The following is a 24,163-nucleotide window of genomic DNA, read 5'->3' as shown; positions in this document are numbered from 1 at the left end:
GTCACAGAGTTAAAGAATTTTACATTCCTGAACAGAAAAATAATGTTTTTACAATGGAATCTGCTTTGTGTACATTACAGAGGTTTATTTACTGAGGCTAAACTCCTTGGACAGTTTTTGCTTATTTGTTTGCTTGGTTTTTGTTTGTTTGTCTTGAAGAGGAGATGATATACCGCAAAAATATTCACTATAGTATTTAGAGGAGTCATGATTAAAGCTGGTTGGGAAAATTAAAAACAAGAAAATTTTGATGAAAAAGAGAGAAAAAATGTTGACATTTTTTCCTCCCTATTTTCTGACCAGATCTGGTTGTGATAGAGCTTCAAACAGCTGTCTTTAAAAGGCAGTGTTTGCCAATAGATACCAAGCATTAACTGTAGTATTTCCTGTTTAAAGTACAAGTGTAAACTCTGGTATTTCAGTTACTGCTCTGTGTATGTGGCAAATGACATTTTAATAGCACCCACTACACACTTAATTTAGGTAGCATGTGGAGTATGCTGCTTTTTGTAGCAACGTTTTGTTCCATTTTATCTGCAACTAGAAATTAAGGTAGAGTAATTCCTGCCTCAGTTGTTTAGTGGATATTCCCCTGATCAATGTAGTTTTTGGATCATGTATTTCCTTTGGGAACAGATTCAGACAAAGCTACTAATCCCAATGGTAGAATCGTAACAGCAAAGAGGGCACCTCTGCCTATACTTCTAAGACAACATTATTGTTCCTGAGATTCTTCCAATACTTAGAATTTCTGTCTCTGGGGTCTTTGAGATGTTTTTTCCAACCAAAATTTATTGGAGATTTATGGATAAAAAGCACTATCTAAAGCTAAATATTATTGTTTATTTGATTATTTACCTATAGGGGTTACTATGGTGATGAGCACGCTGCAGTACTTCATCATGCATCATTAGCCACATATGAGGTGGCTGTGCACTGAAGTGATATTAATTTTTTTTTCTTAGAGATACACTGGTAGGAACAAATTCTGTCCTCAGATGTGTTCTCCCATTGATTTCAGTGGTATGTGCATCCGCTCATCCACAGATGGAATTGAGCTTATAGTTTCTATTGGTGTATCTTACTCTGTATACCCAGAACCAGTGCAAATGGGTGGCACTCCATTGATTTCAGTGGAGTGGGTACTCACATATAGTAGGCCTCAGATTCTTTACTGAGCGGAGCTAAAGATGTAATGTTGACAAGTTTATGAACCTATGTGCAAATTACAATGTAGGTTGCTTCAATGCTGACATAGCACAGCTAACGTATATAATCAGGGCTAGATAAAAGCTATTCAGGGTCATAGCAACACCCACAGGGGGGGCTTCAACAGCTCTACTCCCGCCATGACCTCTGCTTGAATTGGTAATGGAAAGAACTATGCACACCAGCCCTCAGGCTTGGGGACAAGTGAGCAACACATATCATTAGGCGAGGCCCTCTCTCCTGGCCTGCAGCTCCCTGTCTTCAGATCATTTGGGATCTGATCCATAAAGAAGTCCTCTGGGATGAGGCTGGGACCCTCCTCATCTTGGCGTGGACCCCTGCCCACCTGAATATTGGAATGGCAGGCCAGTGAAGAGTTGTAGCTGCAGAGGTGTGGCAGGGATCCCCTTTTCCCTCCACTCCTGTGAGTGTCAATAGATTTCCCCATTGTGCCCAAAGATGAGTGAGTGTCGGCGGACCAGAGAGGAGGGAATCCACTCTGGAAGAGAATGAGCAGTGGCAGCTGTCTCCTTCAATCACCCAAAGGTGACAGCAGTTGTGGGCCAGGGCCCTTCTCTCAAAGCCTACACACAGACTGGGAGTTAGCAAGTAGGTAGCCAGCTCCCAATGTATTTACCTCAGCCAGGGTTCCACTGGTGGTGGGGGTGGAGGGGGAGAGAGAGTGTGCACCTCTTCTTCCTTGCTTTGTAGATGGAAGTGTGGGAGATGATTCCTCTGTTGGAGAAGAGCTCCACAGAAAAAGACCTCATGCAGGAACTCTGCTCCTTATGGCTCAGACTTGTACGTGATGTGTCATGTTATTGCACACATCATGTAAATGTGTGATTCCAGAGCCGGGGCCTTAGGTGCAAGCCTGTTGTGCTTGACGCTTAATTCCAGGTATGCTAAATATGGCTATGCAGTGCCTGAACTGGAGAAAACAGTGATCTGTATCACCAACATTTCCAACTTACATTTTTTTCACATTTTTAAGGCCATAACAGTGAGAAGTGAAGCTGTGATGTAACCATTTACATCATCCAGTTTTGCGCACCAGAACAATGAAATGAACTATTTAGATATGCGCTGAATAAAGCTGATGAACTGCAAAGTGACGTCTTTGTTTGACTGCCCTCTTATGCACTGTGTAAACATATTGAAAAATAAAATTGGGTATTTTTTTGTGTTGCTGTAGCATACTAGGTCTGTCATATCTCAGAGGCCTTAGTAAGCTGGGTACCTGAGAAAGACCCCCTGGACTTCAAATTATACACCTGACTAGTGAGTGTTTTACATTTCAACATGTTTGCTGTCCAAGGAAGCCAACTTCCTGTCTGAGTTTGTATATTGAATCTTCCCTGAGAATAGGATTTTATAGGCTGTAAATTATTTTCTATTTGTGATCTGGTAGCAGACTGCATGTAAACATACGGCCTGTTTTTCAGAAGCGACAAGCTGTGGCTGCTCAGCATTTTTTAATGTTGGGTCAGTAATCTAAATTGTGTACAGCAGAGGATTTGAAGATTACTGTGAAATAGTAGGAGAGTACTAGAGTTCATTTTACCCTCATTAAATGGCACAGAAAAATATTCAGGTTATTCTCCTCGTCGTATCAAATGAATTAACAGGGTGAAGGAGCCTGACACAATAGATATTATTAGCACATTCTTCTTATCTGCGTAGCAGACTTTACAAGACAAGAGGCAAAGAGAAGGTCATTGACACATGTGTTACCTTTGAAGAGAAATCTCCTCCTCATTTTTAAGGAGGAGGGGAGTGAAAACGGAAAGGGGATAATAAAGCCTCTTTTCATTTAAAAAAATAAATGCCAGCACATTCTTTTCAGGCCAGAAGATGTTGTTGCTTTGTTCTTACATCGGTTGTTCTATGCAGGAATATTGGCATCGCTGGGAAAGGACACACCACATTGCAGTGCTTTAGGCTACTGTACAGCACAAGTATGGACCAAAGAAACTGGACTTTAAAATGTGACTGATCCACACAGCATTTCCATGCCCCACTCACTGCATGGGTAGATCCAAGACTAGAGTTTAATGTCTGCCTTGTCATGTTCCCATGTAATTTTTCTGAATTGCCTTGAACTGTTCCTGAATTATAGCCCCCGTTACTTAAAGGTTAATGTTAGTACTATGATAACTGGGCTATTTGTGGGATTTTTTCCCCTAGAAAAGATACACGCCACAGCATGTACAGTGAGAGAGAACACTTTTAGTGTTATTAAGCCGCTCGTGTAGTGGATATTAGCACCTAAGTGTTCTCTGATGAAGCACAAAGCGCTGTGAAGCAAAGGCTATATGGTTCTGCTCAACCAAACTGAGAATGCAAAGACACTTAGGAAGGAAGAAAGAAAGAAAGATGCTGACAAATTTAGCATCGTCAGATGTTCTCTCAACTTGTCTTTTATAAAAATTCTATAAGCTTTCCCCGCAATGTTAACTAAGGACTTGCCTACCTTGTCCTGCAGTTTAGACTACGGGGATGTGAATTGCAGCATGCCGTACCGTGGTGTGCTGAAACAGAAAGTTGCAGGTGCAAACTAAAAGGTACTTAGTTCACATTAAATTAGTCCTGTTTGAAAGAGGACTACATTAATGTGAACTAGGTATGTTTTAGTACTCACCAGCAGTGTGCTGCAGTTCACCCTCCCGTAGTCCGAACAGCAGGGCCATGTAGACATAGCTATTTATGCATATGGCAATACAGCAATTCTTTTCAATGGAGAGGTCATATTTCTTCCTCTGTCAGGTTGTAGCCTGGAGCAAAATTTGACATCATACAGTTAGTGAGGTAATGGCTGCATAACGTAGGGGGATTGTATATTAGGTTCTACACTAGATATGTTCCCCTCGCCGTCAAGAAGTACTTTCAGCTGTACTTGGCCTCATCACTGTGGGGAGGGAGAGACTTGCATTGCTCCATAGTTACACCTTCTCTTTGACCAAACAAATGATAATGAGTTTCAAAGGGGGCTGCAGCTACTTCTTTTTGCTGTTGGAATGGTCACTGAAATATGGAGCAGATTAAGGAGGGAATGGAAAAATGTGAGGGCTCCTCGAGGAGCAAAGGGAGGATGCAATGAGTATTGGTGATCTTTCTGAACTATATTAGATTGCTGGTTTTTGTATTTAGGGTGCATAAGTCACAGTGAGGATATGGGAACTGGGTGGAATGATAATATATTGGATTTTTATTATATCTGGTACATATACTGCATAAAAAGTTTGGACTGTGGCATTTCTTCCTTTGCTTCACTTATTTCCCAAAAGGCAGATCTAAGAAATCAATTCTGGATTGCACAGGAATATTAAAGCAATACAGGAGACACAAAAACATGAAATAGACACCTCTGCACGGGTAAAACACTAACCATATTTGTCCTCAGTCATATCTATGGAAACTGTATGGCAGAATAAAGTGCCCTTAGAGCAGGCAGAGAGCTGCTGACATTTTTCTTCAAAAGGGCAACCTGTGACCCTTTACCCTTTGAGAGGGCACTGTGTTGCCAGTCTGTGGAATCCTCATTGTGGTTGGAATCAGAAGGGGCACTGTACGTACTAGTTCTGATGTAATTTTTCTGTTGAAGCCCGTTTTGTGCATAAATTCAAGGTCCATACCTCTCTTTGCAGGAAAAACAAACAAAACTGTCATCTGACTCAGTTAAAAAATCCAAGCTCTCCTACGTATTCATGCTTCACATTTCATATTTTACAAATACTTTACACACACTAAAATAAAATAAGTGTCTGTGCAGATCAGTGTCTACAGATGACAAGCACATTGAGCCAAATTCAGTTCTGGTGTAAGCATGTGCAGCTTCATTGAATATAGTGCTTACATCCGCACCACGTTTGGTCAGTATTCCCCAAATCATTATGAATGACACTTCTTGAAAAAGTGTACAACTTGAAAGCAGGTGGAGCTGATCCTTGTCTGTGGTGCATGCTGGATAGCCAAAGGACTATTGCATATAACTTTCTCATTATCATAAATAGAAGCCTCTGCAAACTTTCTAACCTAGGCTGCCTGGTCACAGTTGCAGTTGATTAGTGTGAGATGCCAGTATTGTGTAACATGAAGAAACTTTACCATGACGAATGACTTAGAGCCATTTTCAAGGTGACATTTTGAACAGGGAGCTAGTGCCAAGTGTTTTGTATTAAGCATTTAATTTCACTGCATGCTTAATCAGTAAAAGATTCTTCCAAAAACCCATGTCATATGTCATATGTAATATGTCAGCTTCTTCTTGCTAAAACGAAGGGGTCCCATTTATGTTTGAAAAATAAGTCTTTTTTTTTCTGCTGACATTTTTAAAAGTAATAAAATAAAATAAAATAAACATAAGTTTCCTTTTGACCTCATTTGAAAGCTGTCTAGATGAAAAACCTAAAAATATAAAGGTTTCCACAGCTCGGCATGTTATTCATTATGAAATGCTTGTAAAAACAACTCTAGCCTGGGTATTATTATGCTATTTGATAAAATCAGTATTAACTATGTGTGTCTTTTGAAGCTCAAATCAGACTGGGTCATTTTATATGATTGCAAAGACCTTTTGGAGTACAGTTCAAATCCCAGCATGTTTTTCTTTCTTATTCTAACTTTTTTGTACATTTAGGGGGCTCAAGTAATAAGCAGTCGCTCAAGCTTCAATCAAAATTGGTATTTCTTTTTTTCCTCCTTCACACTCTCTGTAGAAAAGTGCATGTGTGTGTGTGTGTGTTTTGACCAACATATATATATATAATTATGTGTGAGAAACAAAATAGTGGTAGAATATTAGCTAGCCAGGGTTCACTTGGACAAGTTCACACCTAGGAAAGGCTACACATGTTCAGACACTTTAACCCAGTTGCTGACTCAAGCACAAATGCAGAAAATGGTTCATTTACCAAAAATCATTAGTACTGAAATCCTTCATAGTGTTAAAAAGCTTCAGCAAATTGAGAGCTTATCAAAGCTGCTTGAACCATCAAGAGTCAACTACTCCCCATCTGTTTTCTTAGTTGTGTACATAAGTAACAGAAGGGAAAATCTGATAGCAACTCACAATGCAAGTTTTTGTTTGTTTAGGTTTTGTGTTAAAAAATATGTAATTTTGGCAGTAATGATGTTTCAGAGTCAGTTATTTGAAACTCTGCTGTTCTCTTAATGAAGAGAAACGTTGACTGGGAACTGTAACATTACAGTATTCACCATCAGAATTGGCCCTGATTGATTAAAGCCCACTGAACAGAAAGGCCAAGCAAACTGGCATAAAAATGAAACTATCCTCAAACCCGCAGAAATAGATGTTCCAGAGCAGGTTTGAGGTACATTAATGGGTAGCATAGGGAAATTCGCACTGCTACTTGCTGTGTTGTACATGTTTGTAGTTGGCCAGATTATCTGCTGTGCCAAGCTTTTGTTGGCTGCTGTTACCTTCACCAGCTAACTATGGTGATCCCAGCTAACTACACAGGAGCTGGGGATTGCTGGAGTGCATTTGTTTTGGCAGTGCCCTCTTTGTGGGGGTGAGAGGGAGTGAGGCATAGGAGTTGGCTCTGTCCAGCTCTTTGCCTGCTGGGAACTCCCCCATGCCTGGATTATCCCGGTGGCGGTCAGTTTCTGCTCCCTTTACCACTACCTGATTGCACAAAGAGAGCAGAGTAGGACACACAATTTGCCCCAGAGGCTCCAGGACTGTCAACCCAGGACTTTAATCGGGTAGGTTGGCCAGAGGGGGAAGTCTCGGAGGACAGGCTGTCATGTTCCAAGAGCTCTGGGGCAGATAGACACCCAGGGAACAACAGAGCTGGACAGTCAGGGTATGTCTACATGCTGGGAGGTGGGATTTCCAGCTTGGATGGATGTACATGCATGAGCTTTGCTCAAATTAGCACCTTAAAATAGCAATGTGGTCACAGAAGCTTTGGCTAGCTGCCCAAGTACAATCCCGCTTAACCCCCTGGATATGAACTGGTCAGCTACCTGAGCACTGCTTGTGCCACACTGCTTGGGCTGTTTTTAGGCCCTAGCTCAAGAAGGGTCAGCACATATATGTCTACCAGTACTGGGAATCACATCTCCAAGCTGCAGTTGAGAGATACCCAGAGAGACAGAGAAAGTGGTCCTGGAGTAACTGGGAAGTTGGTATCTTAAACATTAAACACTCCCAGGCTACTGTTCCTTTTTGGGGTAGGGCCAGTGGTGCCAGAACAGGGGGGCTAAGGGGCCATGGCCCTCCCACTTTTTCAAAGTGGATGAGCCTGGCCCGTCCACTTTTCACCGGAGCGGACCCCGCCCTTTCCCCTTCTCTTCCTCCCGCAGCTCCTCCCACCAGCCAGGTCAGCAGCTGGTAGAGCCTGGGCAGTTGTGGGAGCTGTGCGGACCCCCACCCCACCAAGAGCAGCCCCTGACCTGTGTCCCCGCCCAGGGCAGGTGGAGGGTCTGCGCCGCAGCTCCCCACAGCTGCCCAGGCGGCTCTTACCATGGCAAGGCTGCGTTTCCAAGGCCCTTCCCCCTGGCTGGAGCCAGGTTGGGGGTAAGAGCCACCCCATGGGCAGCTGTGGGGAATCTGGGGAGCTGTGGGGAGCCTGCTTTTGGCCCCCCCTGCCCTGGATGGGGGGGGTGCCGGGCTCCCCATCTCTGCTCCAGCTTCTGGCTTGGCTGGGGATGGGGACCTCCAGGAAAGAGGCCTCTGGGTGGGGTGTCTGATCCTGCCCCCCACACACACACTTTTGAGAAGGCTCTGCCACCCCTGGGTAGGGCTCCCCTCTTTCTCAGCAAATCAGACAGGTTCTGGGAAGGAGAGCAGCATATTAATCTGCCCCTTCTCTTGTAAGAGGGAGGATGAGGCTCTGCTTCAAAACTATGAAGTAGCCTAGAAAAATTGCACCCCAGAAGGGTCCCCTGGGAGAAAAGGACATTCTTATAAAAGCTTTTGATGAAATTTTGTTTATTTGGGAGATTTGTAGCCAGTCTGACGAAGTGGGTATTCACCCACGAACATAGGCGGCAGGTTTGTATAATTTTTGGTGGGGCCCAAAATGGTGGTGCCCCCCCGCTCCCGCCCTGTAAGCCGATATAAAATGAAGCTACAACGCGTCAGTGCCACAAGATTACAAGGGTCAATTAAAAGTGGAAAGTCAGAAGCAGCACTTGCCTACTTCAATATACAGTATTATATTTTGTTGCACCTGTTGTGATGAAGTGGGAATGTTCTTAATATTTTCTCTGAATACTGTGTGGGTGCCTCAGTTTCCCCTGCAAGATGCCAACTGAAGGTGTTGGTGACAAAGAGATCAGGTGGCCTCCTTGTCCGGAAGAGACACAGAGGCCAGAGGAGGGAGTGTCAGTTTGGAGCTGGCTGGGGAAATGGGGAGAGACCCAGAACTTGGTTCTGGGCTCCCCACCCCCAAAGATGGACCTGACAGAGGGGTTCTGTTTTCTGTACCAACAAGCTCTGTTTAAACTGTGTTCCCGTCATCTAATAAACCTTCTGTTTTACTGTCTGGCTGAGAGTCACATCTGACTGCGGAGTTGGGGTGCAGGGACCTCTGGTTGCCCCAGGACCCGCCTGGGCAGACTCGCTGTGGAAAGTGCATGATGTGGAAGGGCATGCTGAATGCTCTGAGGTCAGACCCAGGAAAGTGTAAGCTTCTTTCCCTGGAGACAGTATGCTCCGAGAGAGGAGGCTCCCCCAGAGTCCTGACTGGCTTTGTATGGAGTTGTTCCAAAGCATCACAGCATCCCCTTCCACACCATGCACTTCCCAGAAGTCCGCATAGGCACTGACACTCCCTCCTCTGGCCTCTGTCTCTTTTCCAGGCATTAGGAGGCCACCCGATCTCTCTGTTCTCCAACACCTTCAGTTGGCACCTTGCAGGAGAGTGGCCCAGGCCATCAGTTACCAGGAGACAGGGTTTCAGCCATTCTCTGTGCAGACAGCTCACACTGTCCCTCTAGGGCTCTACAACAATCACACCCCCTTATCCCACCATCTAGATCCTTGAGAAATGCAGAGAGGAAACTGAGGCACCCACACAGTATTCAGAGAAAACATTAAGAACATTCCCACTTTGTAACACCTATATACGACTAGTTATATACTTTAAAGGGGTGTAAAATAGTCAAGTATCGTGCTAAACAAAATTATACTCCAAACTGACCACCAAATTTAAGTTGCACGTTTTTCCCCTCAGGTGAGGGTTCTGGGGTGGGGCTGGGGATGAGGGGTTCACAGTGCAGGAGTGTGCTCGGTGCTGGGGGTGCAGGCTTTGGGGTGGGGCAGGGCTGAGGATGAGGATGAGGGGAGGGACCCCTCCTCTCCCCCGCTGCCCCCCAGAGCACACTCACTCTGCACCACAGTCACTGCACATGCTCCTAGGGCCCCTCTCAGGTCCAGAAAGCTCACTCACCTCCCCTATGATGGGTACTGGGTGGGGGGGGGTTGCCATCACAGGTGGCCTTCCATGTTGCTGCCCCTCACCATAACTTCACTGTGGATGGGGGATGGGGCTGCCCCTTGCCCAGCATGGGGCAGAAGTGGGGTCTGCAGGGTGGTGGCTATGGGGCGGGGGAGCAGGGTGTCATAAAATTCACCCAAGCCCCAGCTGCTCAGGTCTAGGAAGCCTCCCTCTCCCATCCCTCCTGTGGCGGGTGGGTTGGTGGGTGCTGGGGGAGAGGGCATTGCCTTCACATGTGGCTTCCTGCCTCCCCTGTGCAGCCTGCTGCTCCTCACCATAGCTTCACTGGGGGACGGTGGGAGGGGATGGCATGGGGCTGCCCCTTCCCCAGCGCTGGGCAGGAGTGGGGGCTGGGGCTGGGGCAGGGGGGAATCATAGGGTCAAACACTCACGGAAGCCCCAGCAGCTGCTAAGGTGAGTGATGTCCGTCTCCTGGCCAGAAGTCCCCTTCGTGTCTCCTCCAGGTAGGGGCAGGGGAGGGGAGGGCTGCCAAGCACAGCCCTCTGATTCCCGCCGCGGCTGAGATTTAAAGGGCTCTGGGCTCCCCGCCGCTGCGGGCAACCCAGAGCCTTTTAATTCCCGGCCGCGGCTGGGATTTAAAGGGCTCTGGGCTCTCCGCCGCTGCGGGCAACCCAGAGCCTTTTAATTCCCGGCCGCGGGTGGGATTTAAAGGGCTCTGGGCTCCCCACAGCTGCGGGCAACCCAGAGCCCTCTGATTCCTGGCCGCCGCTGGGATTTAAAGGGGCGAAACCTAGCTCCAAATATTGATGGAGCAGAGCCCCTGACTGTGAATATTCCTGGGGCTTTAGCCCCAGGAGCCCATATAAGTTGGCGCCCATGCCCACGAAAGCTTATGCTCCAATACATCTGTTAGTCTATAACAGGGGTCGGCAACCTTTCAGAAGTGGTGTACCGAGTCTTCATTTATTCACTCTAATTTAAGGTTTTGCGTGCCAGTAATACATTTTAACGTTTTTAGAAGGTCTCTCTGTCTATATTATATAACTAAACTATTGTCATATGTAAAGTAAACAAGGTTTTCAAAATGTTTAAGAAGCTTCATTTAAAATTAAATTAAAATGTTGATCTTACGCTGCCGACCCGCTCAGCCCGCTGCTGGTCTGGGGTTCCGTTCACCTAGGCTGGCAGCAGGCTGAGTGGGACCGGCACCGGGACCCCGGCTGGCAAGGGGCCGGCAGCCAGAACCCGAGATTGGCAGTGGGCTGGGCAGGGCCGACGGCCGGGACCCCATACTGGCAGTGGGCTGAGCCCAATCTCTTCCTCTTTCTCTGCACTGAGCTGAAGGTGGGAGTGCACTGAGCATAGGGCTGGGGGTGAAGGAGCAGTCTCGGGGTTGGGGTGTAGGGTCTGGCCAGGAGCTAGAATGAGGGAGGGGGCTCAGGGTTGAGGCAGAAGGTTTGGGTGTAGAGTGCTTACCTGGGCAGCTCTCATTTGGTGCGAGGGGTGCAGGTGGGAATATGGGGGGAGGGCGATGCAGGAGCTCCGATTTGGTGCTCAGGGTGGGGCTGGGTATGTGTGGGGGTGTAGGAGTCAGGGCAGGGGGCTAGGGGTGTGTGAGGAAGGTGCAGGAGTCAGGGCATAGGGCGTGGGGGGGCTGGGTATGTGTGGGGGTGCGGGAGCCAGGGCTGGGGTTGTGGGGTGTGCAGGGGTCAGGGCAGGGGGCTGGGGTGTATGAGAGAGGTGCAGGGGTCAGGGCTGGGGGATGTGGGGGTACAGGGGTCAGGGCAGAGGGCTGTGTGTGTGTGAGGGGGTGCAGGGATCAGGGCAGGGGCTTGGGATGTGTGTGAGGAGGTAGGGCAGGGAGCGGGGTGGGAGTTGGGACTCCTGAGCTCCGGGAAGGGGTTGGTGTCTGATGCTCGGGGGAGGAGTGCTGGGAGCGAGGACTCTGGATTCCTAGGCTTCCAGCTGGGCTCTAGTTGTTCGAGAGGGTGGGGGGCAGACGGAGACTAGGGCTCTGGACTCCTGGGTTCTGCCCTCAATGCTGGAGGGGAGCGGGGTCCAGTGACCTGGGGTGGGGAAAGAAGTGTGACCCAGCTGTTCCCAGGGTCCAGCAGGCGGCGAGCCGCAGCCCCCGGGCTCGGGTTCAGGCTGTGGGACGTGGCCTGCCCCAGAACAGAGCCGAACTAATCCTGGCACTGGGACTCCAACCCCGGGGCAGCCTGCCTGAGTCCAGGAAGCGGGGCTGGCCGTGCTCGGGGTGGGCGAGCGCATGGTGCAGCTGAGACCCAAGACCCTTCCCCACTTACAGGCCTCACAGGCGCTGCAACTCCTGTGGAGCCGGGTCCCTTCTCCTGCCCCCGCCGGCGGGGCCGCTTCCGGGGTCGCTCAGACTCCGCAGACACCAGGCAGCGGTATGGGCACGCTAACCCAGAAACACAACCTCCTGCTGGAAGTGACAGAGGTCAGGAAAGCATATGGAAATGCCGGCAGGAGGGGCGGATAAGAGCGGGCTGGGCTGGGCAAGATTTTGAATGCATGCTGCTGCCTGCCGGGGTCCCGGCTGTGTCCCCTGGGTTTGGCAGCAGGCTGAGCGGGGCCAGCGGCCGGGACCCCAGCAGGCAACAGCGTGCCATTAAAAATTGTCTTGTGTGCCATCTTTGGCACGCGTGCCATAGGTTGCCGACCTCTGGTCTATAAGGTGCCACAGGACTCTTTGTTGCTTTTTACAGATCCAGACTAACAAAGCTACCCCTCTGATACTTGAAATAAAAAGAACTTTCTTAATGGGGTTCAAAATACCGAAAGGAAAGAGAGAGGCTCTCAGACAAAGGAAGGAAGGAAATCTAGTGGGGGTGAGGGGTGGGGGGTGGGGGAGTGAGAGATAGAGGGAGAATACAACTGAATGTTTTAAACTACCAAGGAGGTTCAGCAGTTACGAAGTGCTTGTAGCACAATTCTTCTTTGGGGATGATTATTCTAGAGAATGACTTCATTCTCTGATTGTACCTTCCTCTCTCATAAAGTAGGGGTAGATTTACTGAATTATATTTTTGACGAAGGCATTGCTGCAATGTTCTTTTGTAGAGAGGGCCAGCAAGATACCTTAATGCCTAAAGATGATAATATCAAAACTCTATCGGGTGTAGGACCTAAGCCTTATTACTACAATCTACAGAATTTAGTAGCAGTTCAGCTTCTCGTGGGTCTGCCAAAATGCATCCTTGTTTTCCCTAAAAACCCCATTTCAAGTCTTCTTGTCAGGATTTGCTTGCTTTCAGATTGAGACCTATGCTATTCATACAAAAAAATGCTAGAATGGGATGAAATGATTTGTCTGACAGGAACAACTGAAAATATATGGAAGAGTTGTATCCATCAAGTCAATACAAGGGCTAGTCGATATTATACCTTCAAAACCCCTTTTGGCTTCAGTGGGTGCATTGACCTTGTTGTCAGAATAATTCATTATGTTTTGCAGTTTAGGATACCAACAGCAGCTTTCTAGCTAACCTAATCCTGCCATGTTCAGCCACCTTGGGAGTACTCAGCAGCTTGTTGGACTGGTGTGGTGTTTAGATGTTGCTTGTGATTATTAGAACTGTGAGCACTGGCTGTTGGGAGTCTGACAGGACAGGAAAGAGGAAGGAGGGGGAGGAGTTGAGGAGGCAGAGTGAGAGTTACAGAGGGTGCAGCAGCAGCTTGGTAAAGAGGTTTCCACTTTAAAAATAAAGTCCTGTTGAAGTTTGTTAGAACCTTGCCTGGTTGATACAACAACTGGCTCCTTACTGAGTTGCCCATGACAGCAGCACAACCATTCCTAACATTACTGCAATGCTCTTGGCCTCCAACCCCTCATCTGTGCACATGTTCTCAGCCAATGCTTCCACTCCACAAGCTTCTTCCCCAGTGTGTAGGGTTGCCAGGTGTCCGGTCGAAAAAGGACTTTGGCAGCTCCAGTCAGCACCGCTGACCAGGCTGTTAAAAGTCCGGTCTGTGGTGCCACAGGGCTAAGGCAGGCTAATCCCTACCTGTCCTGGCACCGTGCTGTGCCCCGGAAGCGGCCAGCAGGTCCTGCTCTTAGCCGGTGGGGCCATGGCAGGGGGCTCAGGGAACTGCCCCCACCCTGAACACTGTCTCCACACTCCCATTGGCCGGGAACCATGGCCAACAGGAGCTGGGGGGCTGGTGCCTGTGGGTGAGAGCAGCGCGCAGAGCCTCCTGGCCTCCCCGCCAAGGAGCCAGACCTGCTGGCTGCTTCCACGGCGCAGCATAGAGTCAGGACAGGCAAGGAGCCTGTCTTAGCCCCGCTGCACCGGAATCGCCCGAGGTAAGTCCAGGCCCCAACCCCAAGCTCCAACACTTTCCCCAGCCCTGAGCCCCCCTGAAACCTCTCATCCCTGGGCCCACACCAGAACCTGCACTGCCAGCCGGAGCCCTGCCCCATCCCTGATCCCCGTCCTGCTCTCCAAACCCCTCGATCCCAGCCTGGAGCCCACGTCTGCATCCCTGGCCCCACCCCAGAGCCCGCACCCCCAGCCAGAGCCCTCACTGCCGCCCCCATTCCAACCCACTGCCTCAACCTGGAGCCTGGTCCCACACCTCATTTCTGGCCCCACCTTGGAGCCTGCATCCGCAGCCGGAGCCTTCACCCCCTCCCGCACCCTAACCCACTGAGCCAGCCCAGTGAAAACGAGTAAGTGAGTGAGGGTGGGGAGAGCAAGCAACAGAGGGAGTGGGGATGGAGAGAGTTGGGGTGGGGACTCTCAGGAGGGCAGGGCAGGGGGTGGGGCTAGGGTGTTCGGTTTTGTGCGAGTAGAAAGTTGGTAACCTTACCAGTGTGATTATGGGGGGGACCTCTTTCATATGATCCAGAGTAAGTAATTTTAAAAAGTTAAAAATAACACTGGAGTAATAAATATACTTTATTAGTAAAAAGCCTTCTCCATGTGCAGTTTGAAACTTCAATGCTTGCCAATCAACTGTCTTGCACTCGATCCCCGGGCACCAAAGCATTGGCTAGAAGACCGCCTGCCACAGGTTGTGAGATGGGGAGGACGATGACATGCATGGAGTGCAGGCCAACCACCTGTGAAAACTGTAGCAGTTGCAGGGGTGCACGGTCCTATTAGAAAAAAAGCTAATCACACTGTGTTCCTCCCTGTTTCATCTCCCTCTCCCACATATTCAATTCTTCTTTCATCCTTCCTTCTCTTCTGCCCCCCACATGCAACTTCACTGCTTGGTTCTCTTCTCCATGAATGTTTCCTTCCCTTAGCTCTTTGATCTCTGTATACCTTGCCTAAACTGCCTCATTTCCTCCCCCCCACCCCCCTCCCGGACTTCTCTCTTCCTCTGGTAGCTTGCAGCCCTGGTACCACTGCTAGTTTTGATCCATCCTTTTTATGTGGCAACTTGGATGGCTCCTTCTCCTTGCTTGCAGCTGCTGTTACAGACCTTCAGGCCTTTGCAATGAAAAGCCTGAATTCTGTAGAAACGCCTGGAATTAAGGAGGCAAACCAGCACCATGTCACCTTCCAGCTCTCCTTGGACCACTGTTAAGGGCTCCATGGACTGATTTATTGCCTGGTGTCTTAGGAATAATGCCCCAGTGGAACCAGATGATATTTCCATTTAAAACCCATCTAATACTCACTGTGCCTAAAGCTTGACTGGAGGCATCTGATGTAAAAATTTCCAAACAAAGGCGTATACAGTTCTCTCTCTTCCAGTGTGCTCTGCCTTCCTCTTGGGTGTGCTCTGCCTTATCTCTTGGGTGTTGCACAGAGGCGGAATGAATTTTTTCTTTCTTCTCCATTAGGCTGTTAGCTGCACTCCCTCATACATTCTCCAGCATATCATCGTTCCTGCTCATCCTTTTGTTGATTTGTTCTTTTGAGTGTTTATCAACTGAAGAGGAACAAATCAGATTTTCTTAATGAGTTTTGTTTGATTGCATCTTATTTGGTGATGGGTCATCTGTATTCCTCAGATTTGGCGAATTTAATTCTAGTGCTCAATCTGTTGCTTCTCTCTTACAGTCTTGGTTTTAAAACAGTTGAATTCTTTTGGTTACACTTTATTTGTGTTAGAGGTAATGCACTAGGAATTTTTTTTTTAAGCATCAAGTTCAAATGTTACCATCCCAGGACATTTTCTCACCAGTTTTTTCTCTCGATTCATTTTTTCTTATTAGTCCCCAGTTATCACCACATTTCTTCAAAATACTTCCTACTGGTTGATCCTCCGACTTTATAAACTCTGAGTTCTGGTGAGCTACCTTATGTGCCTGCACAAGGGAGTAAAGAGATGTGGCATTCCCTCACTCCATACATGGGCTAGCTAGGCTGAGGGGGAGGAGAGCAGCCTATGTGGGTCTGCCATTCTTCCTTGTCATGGGGTGCATCACTCAGCACTGAACTGGCGCCTCCTTGTGGTACTCTGGGGATTAGCTCGAGGCTAATGCCCCCCGTCCATGGTTCACATACTATCACTGCTGTCGGCCTGCAACACCTCTCGCACCCTCAGGAACCACAGTGTCCTCTTCGTGGCTCGACCCTCCGGCTGTGTCACTGTCCATATTTCACCCTCCTGCGGTGGGGAGTTTAGTTCCTTATAATCCTAGGCAGTCTTCCCGCTCACTGCCTCTGTGCCATTTGCCCAATGGCTGGTAGGGGAATCCAGGCCCACCCTTTTCTCCAAGTTCCAGCCCAGGATCCCTCAGCTCAGCAGTCTGGGCCTTCTCTCTCTGGCTTTATCTTTGAGCTGCTTCCTACCACTGGTTCCCCTACCTACCGCTGCTCTGGGCCAATCGGAGCTGCTGGAAGCGGCGTGGGCCAGTGGGAGCCGCGACTGGCCGGACCAGCGGACGGGGCAGGTAAACACACTGGCCCGGCCCACTAGGGGCTTTCCCTACACAAGCGGCGACCCCTGTTTGAGAAACCCTGGTGTATAGGCACTTAAGATAAACTTGCCTAGGGCTTCTGAGAAATCCACAACTGAGTCCTTGGAAAAGATCAAGTGACATCTTTATAACTGCCCCCACCAGAAACGATCCTGGATTGGAATTTTATTTTGTCATTGACACAGTTTTCTGAAGCTCTCAGGGAAATAAGGGCCAAAGTTATTGGCCAGTTAGCCTCTTCAATTAGTCTCTTAGCAGGATTGTTCGCTTGCCTCAGTCTGTGTATATTCTAAGGTTTCCTTAATGGACTATTTTTCAGAAAACAGTTAAGACGACTGGTGGCTGAAGGAGTGTTGGATTTTTTGAGATGTTATGGACATTGCTGTTCTATCCTCTAGTAAAAGCTGCCTTCTATAATGTCTGAAGAAGGCTTGGACATGCTGGGGAACATCTGATACACCAATGGCCTCTTTCTGGTTTCCCTTTCTTCTTAAAAAGATATCAGAGCAGATTCATGTGGCTAATATACAGCCTTGGTGGTGCAGAGAATGTAATTCCATCTTGAACGGTCCCTTGGAAGTCGTCGTCTTTTGGCAAGAATCAGTATGGGAGGATTTAAATTTCTTCAATTGCTCAAAAGATGTAAGAAGGTAATTAGTTGATTGCTGAGAAGGTAGTTGAGGTAAACTTTAAAATCCCTCTCTAAAAAATTATTTGACAAATACTAGTCTGACTTTCATGCTTTATTCTATAATAATCTGTGTATAGCTGCTGAACAGACCAGTTTTGAAAATTATTGCTGCTGTTCAGCCTTATAGTGGTGACCTGTGGATGTTTTTGTTGTCCTTTTGTTGCCAGAGGTGAGTGTTTGTATTGGCCTTCTAGTGGAACACTTGCTTGGATAGTATCTGACTTCTACACTAAACACTAACTTTCAGTTGCTTTTGGTATTGTCCAAATTGTTCTGGTTTCTTGTAGTAGTCAACATTAGCACCTTTATTGTTTTGCATGCTCTCAACAATATTATTTACGGTGTTGTCTTCGGTGTGAGTTGCACAGTATGCTAAATACACCCAGATGCCACTTGTAATGGCTTTGTTTCTTTTACCCTTTTTTTTTTTTTTTTTGAATGCTCAGGTTTTGATATCTACTGAGAGATCACTTACTGGCAAGGCCCTTCCCATTTCCTTCCATTCCCTTTTATCCTTTCTGACCGTTTTCTTTGATGGTAGTTCTGTTTTTCCAATTTCCAAAGCTCGTAATCTCAGTCTTCTCTCAGTCTGAGCTTTCTTCGGAAACTCATATTAATCAGATTATTTATGAAACAGTCTTAGTATCATCTCAATAGGCTTTCCAGGTTTTGAGTGACCTTGTGAGGAAGTTGTGTGGTCTTGTGAGGCAGTTCAGCTGTGTATACCTCTCTTTATCACAGCTATCCTGATCACTCATTATCTACATGTCCCTCCCTTTATTGCTACTTCTGGCAAGTATTTGCAGTTTGCATAGGACTCTCTTGCTTTAATGCTCATCACAGCAAAAACTCTTGAGCACCTTACGCCTCTGCTAAGAGAAACCCAATTGTGTTTGAAGTAAAAGGTTTTTCATGCATGCAACCCATTACTTTAAACTTTTGCTGTTTATTAGAGGGAAGACTGTAGCATATGCATAAAAACAACAAAAAATGGCTTCCTCAGAGCTAGACCAGAGACTGAAAGAACCAGTTTTTAGGTTCCACAGGCTCATATTTGCCAGCGCAGCTTCCATAGAAAGCCTGAGGGATTTACAATAAATACCTGGTTTTGCATCCAGAGCTGCTGACAGACAGGCCTTCTCTTGATAAATGGATTCATTATCACTTCCTAATTACAAACAGATTTCCAGGTGTATATAAACGTGCCTAGTGTTATACAATGCCGATCTAAGGGTCAGCCATAAGGGATCTATTGCTCCTCTTCTGTCATTGGGCCATATTAATCAGCTGTAGTTTTAACAGATAACCTTTAAAAAACTGACTTGAGGCATCACCTGGTAATGCTGACTGCTGTCAAGTTCAGCATCTCCAAATAAAGGAAGAAACTCAGCAAGTCTACAATATGTCATACTCATCAGTGTCAGTGTGTTAAAATACTTAAGGCCAGATGCTGCTCTTTCGAAAGAAAAGAAATCTGCTACATCAAACATTTGGGTGTTTTTCCAGCAAGAACATTCTGCTCTGGGATTCCTGGGGCTTCTATTGACTTGCAATCATAGAGAACTCCATATACATCTAGGTCAGAATTTGACCCTTACAAAGTAGTAAAATTTCTACCAGATCCTGCCCTTTGATTTTGCAGACCTGGCAGTAATGGGGTTGGTAAGCCATATGCATAAAAACTACAACAACAAAAAACAACCCACACCACCACAGTCCTCCTTCAACTAATTCTGTATTCAAGGACAAATTTAAACGTACTTTTCTGTGTTCCAGTCACTCCTTTTGAAGCTGGAATGGACTCCCTATTAATCTCCTAACTAAAAATACACTCAGCATCTTTCAAACAGGGACTAATGTTGGCTGATACTCATTCATGTTTGTGTTGGAAAAGTAAAATCGGGGCCCTAATTGTCAAAAGAGTAATCCACGATGCTTGTCCAGGGCAGCATACAAAACTTATCACACATGGCAAATATTGACCAAGTATCCATTCTAGGGAGTATACCTTGTGGCAGTGTAGTAACAGAGGCAGCACAATGTCAGTATCTAGGCTGTTAGTCTTGCATAGACTGTCCATTCTGCAATATAGCACCCCTTTCGTATTCTCATCATCGCACAGTTAGGATACTTCTATATACATATAGCTCACTAACACAATATGCCAAACCTGATTTTATTATGCACTGCAACACAGTGTGGTGGCATGCTGGCTTTGAAGATCTTTTTGGGCACAGCCCTGCTCCCTTTGAAGTTAATAGGAGTTTGGCCATTGACTTCAGTGGGAGCGAGGACGAGCCTTTGATGTCCTGCAAACCTAGTGGAACAGCCTATCAATATCAGCACTTTCCTGCATAAATCAAAAGCCTGTTTTGTATGAACATTCTGCTGAGTTTTGCTTGTTTGCTTAAGTATAGCATTAGGAACGTATTCAGAGAGAAGTTTACCTCTATTGTTTATCCCAGAAGTGTGGGGATGATGCAGAATTTTACCTCATACAGTTCCCAATCTATTCATTCTCACAAGTTCTTCTTGTCCTTTGACATTGCAAAGTGCCAGCCTGTAGAAAAGGGATACCCCTTTTCTCTTTGCATAACAAAAACAGTAATGGACCAAGTTATATCTGCCACACATTAAAATAAATGTTGGGCCCACTTTTGTTCTCAGTCACTACTACGTGACACCATTGAGTCAGTGGGGTTAGATGGGTAAAACTGAGATCACATCTTTGCGGATTATATTTATGATTCCCTGGCCATTCATTGCTTTATGGACTGAGAATTCCCAAGGGATATCAGCAAATTAACATAAAGTTCCTTTGTGCTACGCTTTGTATTAGGATCTGTGATTTAGAGCTGACAGATATGTAAAATCACATTTAGCCAGAAAACTCCCTCATGAGGACACAGCTGTATATAGAGATGAATCAGAGTTATTCTAATTAAGGATGGCATTAATTTTTGTGTGAAAAATTCCCTCCAGATTTGCATTCCTAATGATGTAATATCACCAAGCATTATTTTGAGCTCATTGCCCCTACTTTGGGTCAAATGACATGCTTTTGGGGGCATTCAAGAGCGAGACTTGTAATTCTGGAGAGCTGCTTTTTATGTAGGATACCATCAGACCCTCATTCAAGTGTGGACGCAGATGTCATTTACTTAATTTCATAAATAAAGGCAAATGTCTGTAATCTGGATTGGACTGTATCACGTGGGCCCCTGAAATATACTAAATGAACTGTGTATTTCTGTTTCTCAGCAATCCCCTTTTATAACTCATTATGCTGTTTGATTATTTCCTCTGGGTTGTACAGGAAACAGTGAGTGGGTGATTAATAACCTGCCTCAGTTTTACTTTCCCCTCTTGCTGCCTTGTCAAGAAATAATGTGACCTGCAGATGTTTGAACACAGCAATACATTGTGTTATGACAGATGCTGTTGGGACTTGCTCAATGAAAGTCCGCTTATCAGCAGTGGTGGAAACTCAGGTATTTTTGTGACTTTGATCTTTCTTTGTCTTTTGCTTAAATTTTGAGTGTGCTGAAAACTCCAACAAAACAAGACATCACCCCCTCTTGCAAACAGCCTAAAGATGACAATTAGCCACACAGATCTAGGAAACAGCCAAGAAACAGGTTTGTTGAAGTCAGAAACAGAATTAACAGTAAAAATTAGCCTTCACAGATGGTAGAAGTGGCATTATGTACATAAGAGGCACTGTATACTTAAATGCCCTCTTTCATTTCTACTTTAAAAGGAGGGTGGTGAAAATAGAGCCTTTGCGCTTGAGCAAATGAAAACTGTCAGTCATAGTTAATTTTATCAACCACGTCAGTCTTCACAATGCTTAACATTGTTTGTAGTAGGTGAGTAATGGAAATTAAAATCTCAGAGCTAGGTTTATAATCAGTTAGTTGGAAAGCTGGTGGAGAAGGGTAGATGACAAGAGACTATTTCCAAGCAGTAATACTCACTCCGTGTGGAAGATTCAGACTGACAGTAGTACCTCAGAGCAAGAGGTCTGACTGAATGAAATTACAAGCAGATTGACTCTTTTAAGAATTGTAAAACCTTTGTTGCTAGTAATTTCTAAGGAGCCAGCCTTCAGCAAGCTCTTCAATCATCAGTTAGTGCAATTGGATTGGATATGTTTGTACTTGGAAAGCAGTTGGTCATGTTGCATAGTAGGTCAGCTCCCAGACAGCTGCACTCTGCAGCACGGTATGGGGAGGAGGTGACCAGCTCTCTGTGGAGAAAGAAGTAGTTCGGGGCTATTTAGGAAAGCTGGACGAGCACAAGTCCATGGGGCCGGATGCGCTGCATCCGAGGGTGCTAAAGGAGTTGGCCGATGAGATTGCAGAGCCATTGGCCATTATCTTTGAAAAATCATGGCGATCGGGGGAGGTCCCGGATGACTGGAAAAAAGCTAATGTAGTGCCCATCTTTAAAAAAGGGAAGAAGGAAGATCCAGGGAACTACAGGCCAGTCAGTCTCACCTCAGTCCCTGGAAAAATCATGGAACAGGTCCTCAAGGAATCAATCCTGAACCACTTAAAGGAGGGGAAAGTGATCAGGAACAGTCAGCATGGATTCACCAAGGGCAAGTCATGCCTGACTAACCTAATTGCCTTCTATGACGAGATAACCGGCTCTGTGGATGAGGGGAAAGCAGTGGATGTACTATTTCTGGACTTTAGCAAAGCTTTTGATACAGTCTCCCACAGTATTCTTGCCAGCAAGTTAAAGAAGTATGGGCTGGATGAATGGACGGTAAGGTGGATAGAAAACTGGCTAGATAGTCGGGCTCAACGGGTAGTGATCAATAGTTCCATGTCTAGTTGGCAGCCGGTATCAAGTGGAGTGCCCCAAGGGTCGGTGCTGGGGCCGGTTTTATTCAATATCTTCATTAACGATCTGGAGGATGGTGTGGACTGCACCCTTAGCAAGTTTGCAGATGACACTAAACTGGGAGGAGTGGTTGATACGCTGGAGGGTAGGGCTAGGATACAGAGGGACCTAGACAAATTAGAGGATTGGGCCAAAAGAAATATGATGAGGTTCAACAAGGACAAGTGCAGAGTCCTGCATTTAGGACGGAAGAATCCCATGCACTGCTACAGACTAGGGACCGAATGGCTGGGCAGCAGTTCTGCAGAAAAGGACCTAGGGGTTACGGTGGACGAAAAGCTGAATATGAGTCAACAGTGTGCCCTTGTTGCCAAGAAGGCTAATGGCATTTTGGGTTGTATAAGTAGGGGCATTTCCAGCAGATCAAGGGATGTGATCATTCCCCTCTACTCAGCACTGGTGAGGCCTCATTTGGAGTACTGTGTCCAGTTTTGGGCCCCACACTACAAGAAGGATGTGGATAAATTGGAGAGAATCCAGCAGAGGGCAACAAAAATGATTAGGGGGCTGGAGCACATGACTTATGAGGAGAGGCTGAGGGAACTGGGATTGTTTAGTCTGCAGAAGAGAAGAATGAGGGGGGATTTGATAGCTGCTTTCAACTACCTGAAAGGGGGTTCCAAAGAGGATAGATCCAGACTGTTCTCAGTGGTAGAAGATGACAGAACAAGGAGTAATGGTCTCAAGTTGCAGAGGGGGAGGTTTAGGTTGGATATTAGGAAAAACTTTTTCACTAGTAGGGTGGTGAAGAACTGGAATGGGTTACCTAGGGAGGTAGTGGAATCTCCTTCCTTAGAGGTTTTTAAGGTCAGGCTTGACAAAGCCCTGGCTGGGATGATTTAGTTGGGTTTGGTCCTGCTTTGAGCAGGGGGTTGGACTAGATGACCTCCTGAGGTCCCTTCCAACCCTGAGATTCTATGATTCTATGAATGCACACTTGCGTCACAGTGTCTAATTGGGAATGCCACCCACCCACATCCATGTCTCTTTGTCCTCTCAAATAGTCTTTTTGTCGTGTTTGAACAGTACACAATATCAGAGTGAGGTATTACAACATTTGTTAGGAATAGAAGACAAAAGTAAAAGCAGTTATGCTGTACATAAGAGCACACAGATACCCAACTATTGGAAGGAAATATGCTCCATTTTTGATGTTGGCTATTCTTTTATAAACTCATAAGAGAAAAGACAAACCATGCATACAAGCTGCTGTAACTCAAGTTCTGGAACTTGGAATGTATGGTCATAGACTGGGGGGAGAATATAGACACATCTGCTGGATAGGCATCTAAATATGGAAAATGACCTAAAAGCTCAGTACTCTATCTGTTCAGCAAAAGAGTGAATTGGGGACTGTACAATTGTGCAATCTACACACATGCCTGCCGTTACTACACACACTTAACCTTTCAGTATTTAGTTCATCCCAGACACCTGGTACCATTCAGAGCATATCAGTATGTAGTTTCCGATTGCTGTGTTTCAAATCAATGTGTAAAATTATCAAGTTTGAGGAAGAAAAAATAGACATATGTAGAGAAGATAACTGACTGAAAGGCTCTCTTGGCAGCAAAGTGATACCTCATCCACATACCAAGCAGACACTAGTTACTCTCTCCTTCTTATAAGGTCACCTTTAGATGGACCTTGTTAAAATAGTCATAGGGATTCTTTTCACAGAATAGAACTCTTAAAAATAATCATTATAGTTCATACCTGTATAACTGCTCATGAGGAAGTGTCCTTGGTTTTGCTTGGTGAAAGCAACAGATAAATTGATACTCAGTGAGAGACTGCACATTCAGTGATGTTCATTTTGATATGGTGGTTATTGTTACACTGCTCTGGATCTGCATGTGCAACTCCCAGTGATGGAAATGGGAGTTGTATAGTGGACCAAAAGCTGTATATTACTCTTTGTCTCGTCCACAATGATATCATACACTGAGTGAGTCCCGTTTCTTTACTCAAGGAGCCAAATTCTTTCTCTCGTCACTTTTGACTCCAAAATACCGAGAGCCT

At 46.3% G+C, this 24,163-nt stretch overlaps 1 protein-coding gene across 7 annotated transcripts in view; it reads left to right on the top strand.

Moving 5' to 3' along the window:
• RARB (retinoic acid receptor beta) overlaps positions 1 to 24,163 on the top strand; it is a 499,718-nt gene that overhangs the window by 305,106 nt on the left and 170,449 nt on the right. The window contains exon 1 of one of the 7 annotated variants that reach the window (XM_045003223.1): positions 17,164 to 17,181. The exons of the other annotated variants lie outside the window; for them this stretch is intronic. The gene's annotated coding sequence lies outside the window, so the exon portion shown is untranslated. Of the gene's footprint in view, positions 1 to 17,163; positions 17,182 to 24,163 lie in introns of those variants that run through there. 7 annotated transcript variants of the gene reach the window in all.

The sequence above is a fragment of the Mauremys mutica genome, chromosome 2 (genome assembly GCF_020497125.1).
Source record: "Mauremys mutica isolate MM-2020 ecotype Southern chromosome 2, ASM2049712v1, whole genome shotgun sequence".
NCBI classification, from domain to species: Eukaryota; Metazoa; Chordata; order Testudines; family Geoemydidae; genus Mauremys; species Mauremys mutica.
The sequence above is the reverse complement of the archived record's forward strand: the minus strand, read 5'-3'. Positions and strand labels throughout refer to the sequence as shown.